The 7,580-nt window shown below is 48.3% G+C and overlaps 1 non-coding gene across 1 annotated transcript; it reads left to right on the top strand.

Moving 5' to 3' along the window:
• Positions 1-7,244: 7,244 nt before the first annotated feature.
• TRNAA-AGC (transfer RNA alanine (anticodon AGC)) lies at positions 7,245-7,318 on the top strand. The gene has a single exon. It is a non-coding gene; the product is annotated as a tRNA-Ala (tRNA).
• Positions 7,319-7,580: the final 262 nt, after the last annotated feature.

Genomic DNA, 7,580 nt, shown 5'->3' with positions numbered 1-7,580 from the left:
GCTGCACAGAGGGTGAGACACCCTGAGAATGGCTTGAGGTGGCTCGGGTCTATAGCTGCTGGCACGGGGCAGCAGTTCAGTGCAGACAATGCTGCACAGAGGGTCCGGGAGCAGACCGAGCCCCAGTGCTGCACAAGGGTGCCTGGGCCTCCAACCCCTAGCACAAGGTGAAGCGCCTGCTACACACAGCGATGCATGTGGACCTAAACTGGGCCAGCGGCAGCAGAGATGGGTGGCAGGAAAGCCCGGTGGGGAACAGAGCTTGACCTGGAGAACGGGAGGCAACCCTCTGGGACTGTGGAGTGGTAAGTTACACTGGAGAAGGGCCCCCACAGGGGAGGGACCCCTAGGGTTGTGAAGGAGCACCACGTGGGCTGCTCCTGGGTGATAGGGAGGTGGGGCTTAGGAGCCTTTGGGGTCTCCCTCTTCTTTTCTTTTCCCCCACCTTGTTTCCTGTAGTGATACCTTGGGAGTGGGGCCCTTGCCCTGAAGGGCACCCAGGTAGTCTAAGGATTGCTTGTTATATATGTAGACTGTACCTTATACTTTATGTGAATAAGTTGAAGTAATAGTTTGGGTATTTATAGAGTTATAAGGTTATCCTTTGTTCTGGGTTGTTTTATTGCTCATTTGTATTTTTGAATAATAATTGGGTATGTATATGTGTGTGTGTGTATGTATATGTGGTAATATATATGGTATAGGGTTTATTGTTTTGTGAACTTGTTCATATCTATAATCTATGTCCTTACCTTCTAATGATTTTGTTGTAATAATAAATCTGTGTATAGTTAAGTAATTGATTGACTGGGTCTGACTTTATAGGGGATGGAGGTGGCCATGGGCTGCTGTGTCCCTCCACAGCACACTACCCTGCCAATAATTCCCTCAATTGGAGGGGGGAGTACAAACCCGTGTACACCCGGGCTACACAAGTATGTCTGTATGCAATGTGGCTGTGGGCCTGTTTCCATTACAGTTAGTGGGAAAACTTCTGTCTTCTATTATTTAATCATCCATTTTATTAAATAGCAATACTTATTTTGAATGGAAAGTGGCCTTGTAATTAGACTGATTTCTGTGCATGCATGACATCTGCTGTAAATATTAACTTAATATTTGTAATAACTGAGCAGAACTTGCATCAACTCATTAAAACATACCAAAAGCAGTGGGTATTTCTCAAGCTGAAGTGGATAACTTGATTTGGACTCTTCTAGCATATTCAGTATCTGGGGAAACAGGGAAACAAAAACAAAAAAAAAAGAAAGAAAGAAAGAACAAGGACACTTTTGAAAACCTAATTGAGAAAATCTTCAGCAGGTGTAAGCAGCCATAGTTGGAGTGAAGCTAATGGAGCTGTGCTAGTTTTACACTGGCTCAGACTGTGTTCACAACTTGCCCTTTCCTAGGCTCCGGTTAGGCGTCATCTAGAATGCTGTGTGTTTTGAGCTCCGCATTTTAAAAAGGACATGGAGAAGTAAGGGTGCAGAGGCAGGTGACAAAAATGATAAAGGGCTTGGAAGGCAAGTCATATGAGGTGAAGTTGAGGAAAACAGGCATGTTCAGGTTGCCCAAAATGTGCTTAAGAAGGGACGTGATAGCAGTCTTCAAATATCCGAAGGGCTGCCATAAAGAAGAGGGAAAACACCTTATTTCTCTCACTGCAGAGAGTAGAATGTGAAACAGTGGCTTGAAGTTGCAGGAAGGTAGGTTTATATTGAACATCCAGAAAAACTTCTACACTGTTAGAACAGTGAGGCAGTGGAATAGATTGCCTAGGAAAGTTGTGAAGTCTCCATCGCTGGAGGTGTTCAAGAAGAGATTGGGTAAGCATTCGTCAGTGATGATTTAGGAGCAGCTGTCTATGCTCTGCTATGGGTATTTCTCATGCCTCTGGGCTTTGCTGGTTACCACATGGGACCAGGAAGAATTTTTTTCTCTTCCTGCTGCTACATGTTACAGGGTTTTTTTGGTTTTTTTTGTTTTTTTGCCTGCCTTAAAAGTACTGGGTATTGGCTGCAGCCAAGGCTGGGGATCTCTACTGGGATGTGCCAGTGTTGCTCCTGAGTCTTAAACCCCAGAGGTTTCTAGTCAGAAGGTCTTTCCTCTCCATTCAGGACCAATACAATAGCCATATTTGGGCTCAGGAAGGAATTTTACCCTGTAGTCAGATCCGTACAGGCTGAGGAGGGTTTTGCCTTTCTCCCTAGTGCAGGGTGTGGCCCTCTTACTTGGATCCCTGAAGCATATTTTAATAGCAGTTGTAGCAGCAGGACTTTTACTGCTGTTGTCTCCCTGTTTTATTTGTGGCAGGTTAGGGTATTATGTCTTGTGGTTGTGTCAGCACATACTAAAGTTACTGGCTCAAACTACACTGACTATGTAGTTTTACTAATAGGTTAGACTAATACGTTAGACAACCTTGCACACACTGAGGAAACCCTTCAGACAGAGATGGATCTTTTCAGAGAAGCCTACCAAATTCCAGGATTCTCTCAACATTGAGAAGACTAAAGTGCTCTATCAGCCTGCCCTGGACCATGAATGCAACCACCTTCCCCAAATTACCATCCAGGCCAGTATGGATCGGTGCTCTGCCATCTACCAGTTTGCAGTCAAGCTCGGAAAGTCAATCTTAGAGCTGAGGCCTTTTAGTTAGAAATCATTATTGCTTAGTTTGATTTTTTTTTTTTTTTTTCACAAATCATACATCATTATGGTAGTAAAAAGAAATTCCTCTGGTGTAATAATTCATAGTTTCATACTTTCATAGTTGTTAGGGTCAGAAGGGACCTCAATAGATCATTTGAGTCCGACCCCCTGCCCTGGGCAGGAAAGACTCCTGGGGTCAGATGACCCCAGCCAGGTGCTTGTCCAGGCTCCTCTTAAAGACCCCCCAGGGTAGGGAAGAGCACCACCTCCCTTGGAAGCCCATTCCAGATTCTGGCAACTGTTACCGTAAAGAAGTTCTTCCTGATGTCCACCCTAAATCTGCTCTCTGTCAGTTTGTGGCTGTTGTTCCTGGTTATTCCAAGGGGTGCCATGGTAAACATAGCATCTCCAATTTCTTGCTGCCTCCTCCACCGATGAATTTGTAAATGGCCACAAGATTCCCTCTCAGCCTTTTCTTGCAGAGGCTGAAGAGATCCGGGTCCCTCAGTCTCTCCTCATAGGGCCTTACTTGCAGGCCCCTAACCATATGAATGGCCTTCCTGGACCCTCTCAAGGTTATCCACATCCCTCTTGAAGTGTGGTGCCCAGAACTGGGCTCAGTACTCCAACTGCTGCCTGACCAATGCCGCATAGAGGGGAAGTATCACCTCCCTAGACCTGTTTGTGATGTACCTGCTAATGCATGATAGAGTGTGGTTAGCTTTACTGATTACTCCGTCATATTGATGGCTCATTCATCTTGGAGTCAACTATGACTCTGAGATCCCTTTCTGCCTCTGTGCTGCTGAGAAGGTCATCCCTTAGCCTATAGGTGTGTTGGTGATTCCTTCTCCCTAGATGCCACATTTTGCACTTGTCTCTGTTGAACTGCATCCTATTCTTTTCTGACCACTTTTCCAACCTGTCCAGGTCTGCCTGGATTCGATTCCTTCCCACTAGTATATTAACTTTACCCCATAATTTCGTGTCATCTGCAAATTTGGACAGAGTGCTCTCCATGCCCTCATCCAAGTCACTGATGAAGCACTGAATAGCACAGGTTCGAGGACCAAGCCTTGGGGGACCCCACTGCCCACATCTTTGCAGGTCGATACCAACCCGCCCACCACCACTGTCTCGGTGTGACCCTTAAGCCAATTTGCCACCCACTTGACTGTGTAATCATCTGTGCCGCTCAGTTTGTTTATGAGAATAGGATGAGATACTGTATCAAAGGCCTCCTTAAAATCGAAGCAGGTGACATCTACCTCGACTCTTGCATCTAACATTTTGTTATTATTGCTTAGATAATTATGCATAGTTATCTTATGAAAGCTGTTCTATGGTTTGTTTAATTATGGTTAATATTTGGTTTGTAAATAAAGGTTTCTATTTGTTTTGTTCAGTTCTTCACTTCATGTTTCCAGTGTGTAAGAGGGGAAGTGTAGAAGGGTTGGAGAAGGAGATTTGCTGGCTTGTAGAGTGAGGGCCTTGCCTGAGCTGGTGATGGGCATGCCTGTCTTTTACTGGTGGCAATTAACAGTTAGTCAAGCCTGGCTGCCTGGTTTTGAATTTGTTTTGTTCTCCTCCACTGCCAATCACCAGCTGAACTCCTGAACCCAGAGAAGCTGCATGCGCTCAGAGCAGGGGCAGGTAAAGTATGGCCCGTGGGCCACATCTAGCCCACCAGGCACTTTAATCGAACCCAAGGCACCCACCAACTAATTGTACCCCACCCAGCCACAAGGTTGGGCGTGAGGTACCCACATATACACACACCCTTGCCAAAATACCCTGTTATGCCTCACTCCCACCCTTGTGGGTGGAAAGTCCCAGCTCAGGCAGCACGCAGCTTCCAGCTGGGACTGCTGCTCCTATGGCTACAGCCACTGGGGGACCTGCTCAGCAGGTAGGGAAGTGGTGGGGGCAGGGGTGGTGGGGAGTTGCAGCTGGGTAGGAGGGTGGAGTGTGGGGCTGGCAGCAGCATGGAGCCCTTGTCCAGGGGGGCAGTGGCAGCATGGAGTTGGGGTGGGCAGGGTATGGGTGTGAGAGCAGTGAGGTATGGGGACTTCACATTCCACACATGGCGCGCAGCCCCTGCCGGTGGCGGCGGCAGCAGCAGCAGCAGCAGTCTAGCTGGGTTGCCTCTATCTCCAGGGCTCCTCACTGCACACGCGCAGCTCCATGCTCTGAAGCCAGCTGCCTTCTCCTCTCTCTGCTGCACAGGTCCTTGGACTCTGCTGGACATGTAGGGGAGTCCTGGCCCCTGCTTCCCTGCAGAGTCATGGCACCTACACAGCAGGCAGTGGTGAAGGCAGCCAGCTCCAGTACATGGAGCTTCCTTCCAGTGGTGCATGAGTGCAGAAGCTGCACATGCGCAGCAGGAAGCCCGGTGATAGAGGCAGTCCAGCCAGGCTGCACTCCTCGCCGCAATGTGCAGCACTGGTCAGAGCCGCATGCTGGGCATGCCAAAGGAGTAGCTGTCCCTTCAGGCACACTCCCCTCCCCCCACAGCAACACTGTCCAACCTATCAATCACTCAGCTGTGCTCCTGGGGGTCTATTTGGTTGGGGGGGGAGGGGGGAAATTCAGGGTTCATCCATTCAATTTTCTGCTCAGTGCTTGATGGACTTCAGGGATAATCCCCAAAAAACATAAAACCCCAAGTGTTTAGAGGAGGGGTGGTTACAGGAACCTGGGGTGTATAGGAATTGAAATGTAAAGAGCAGGGCTGTTAATGCTAATGTCCCTATTCAACATCCCTGAATTCAGGGTTCAGGCATTTTGTTGTTCTGCTCAGTGCCTGCCTTTTTTCCACTGAGTCCATATAATCGAAAATGGGTTTAGGGAGATTTTGGACATTTGTGGCTGTGATATTACTTGGTGGTTTTGGCACCTCAATGTCTGGCATAGCTCTTGATGTGCTAATGGGACCTATTCAAAAAGAGCATGGGGATCTCATACCCACATTTCCTCTCCTGGCTTCTGCCAGGTTGGGGGTGTTTGCTGGGATGATACTTCATGGCAGGTCTATTCATTGGTCCACTAAGTGCTATTATGTATGGCTTTGGGCGGATCATGGGTTTCTGGGGTCATCGGACACTGCCAGTTTTTAGAGAAGGGGTGCTTACAGGAGCCTGATGTGTGTAGGAATTCACATGTAAAGAGCAGGGCTGTTATAATGCTAATGGACCTGTTCAACAGCCCTACCTATTCAACCCCCTTAGTGCAAGCAAGGTAATGCTCTGAGAGAAACAGTAGCTGTTGTGTCCTGCATAACAACATAGTTTCAATGAATCCTGATGGAATCTGCGAGGAGAATCAGATATTGTTGACTGCCCTGGATATGTCCAACCAGAGAACGGAGGCACTCAGTAATGCAGAGATACTGCTGAATGCAATGCAGACTATGATGGACCTGCTACAAAGGTGAGAAAGCAGGGTAGCAACTTCGCAGGCCTTGCTATACAAGTCAGTGGGCTGTGAGCTGGAGTTGGAGAACTGAGTGGAAACCATGGATCTCAAGGCCAACAGGGTTCTGTGGATCAACCTACAGAGCAACGATCACAAGGTACAAGCAGCTCTAACTGGTGGAAATGCATTGTACTGTCGACTTGGGATGATCAACAGTGGCTCAAGAGCTTCCTTATAGTGGGGACACATTTGTGCACAATCTCGTTGCTGTCACTGTACGTTGAGCGCCAGTACACTGTCATGTGCCACCTCATTGCACCATAAAAGAGGATGGCCACCCCCACCAGCCTCTACTTCATCAGGAACCAGTTCGGTATGGCTTCCTGCACAGATGGGATGGCAATACGTGAGGTATGCCAGCTACTGCAGGATGTCATGGCAAACAGCTTCATCTTTCTCCATAACCTGAGGGAAGCTGTTGGAGGCTTCAAGATCATGGGGTTCCTTAACTGTGTGGATGCATTGGAGAGTGCACATATCCCGGTTCTATCCTCATCCCAGGGGAGCCAGTCATTCACCAACAAGAAGGGATTTGCCTCTGTGATCCTCCAGGCCATAGTTGATCACTGAGGATGCTTCACTAACATTTATACAGGCTGTGCAGGCAGCATGCATGATGTGCATGTCTTTCAAAACTTGCCACTGCCTGGCATGATGGAGAAAGGACAATATGTGCCCAGGATCCCTGATGCAGTGGTCTGGGGTGTTGCCATGCCCCTGCTTATCATAGTGGACGCAGCTTACCCCCTCCTGCCCTGGCTCATGAAGCCATATGGAGGACAAGTTACTGACTGGCAAACGATGGTATTCAACTACTTCCTCAACAAATGCTGGATGACCACTGAATGCACCTTTAGTTGCCTGAAAGCACAATGGAGCTCACTGAACTACAGGCTCAAGGTGGAGCCAGAAAACATTACAGTGTTCATTGTGGCAGCCTGCATGCTTCACAATATTTGTGAGACCCAGAGTGAGGTATTCAGTGAGTCCTGGTCTGAGGAAGTGCGGGAAGCAGCAGCCAGACAGAGATATGGGTAGACAGGGCATGGTGCCCCCTACCCTCAGCTTGTAAACACTGCTCAGGGGGCCATTGTGTGGCCTTACTTGGCCACATAGGCACTGTGGCTTAGTTGGTTAAAGTGCCTGTCTAGCGAGCAGGAGATCCTGGGTTCAAATCCCAGTAGTGCCTTGGGGGAATCACTTTGGGCCTGTACTACTTAATATTTTTATCAATGAGTTGGACAAGGGGGTAGAAAGCACATTGTCCAAGTTTGCTGATAACACCAAGATGTGGGGTGAGGTGGGCATGCCAGAAGGGAGGGACGGCATCTAGCTACAGAGGTGGGCTGATGAGAATAGGATGGAATTCAATGCGGACAAGTGCAGGGTACTACATCTAGGGAGAAGAAACCAGCAACATACCTATCGGCTGGGGACCCTTCTCATCAGCA

Source organism: Alligator mississippiensis, chromosome 5 (assembly GCF_030867095.1).
Source record: "Alligator mississippiensis isolate rAllMis1 chromosome 5, rAllMis1, whole genome shotgun sequence".
NCBI lineage: Eukaryota > Metazoa > Chordata > Crocodylia > Alligatoridae > Alligator > Alligator mississippiensis.
This window is presented reverse-complemented; position numbering and strand designations above follow the sequence as displayed.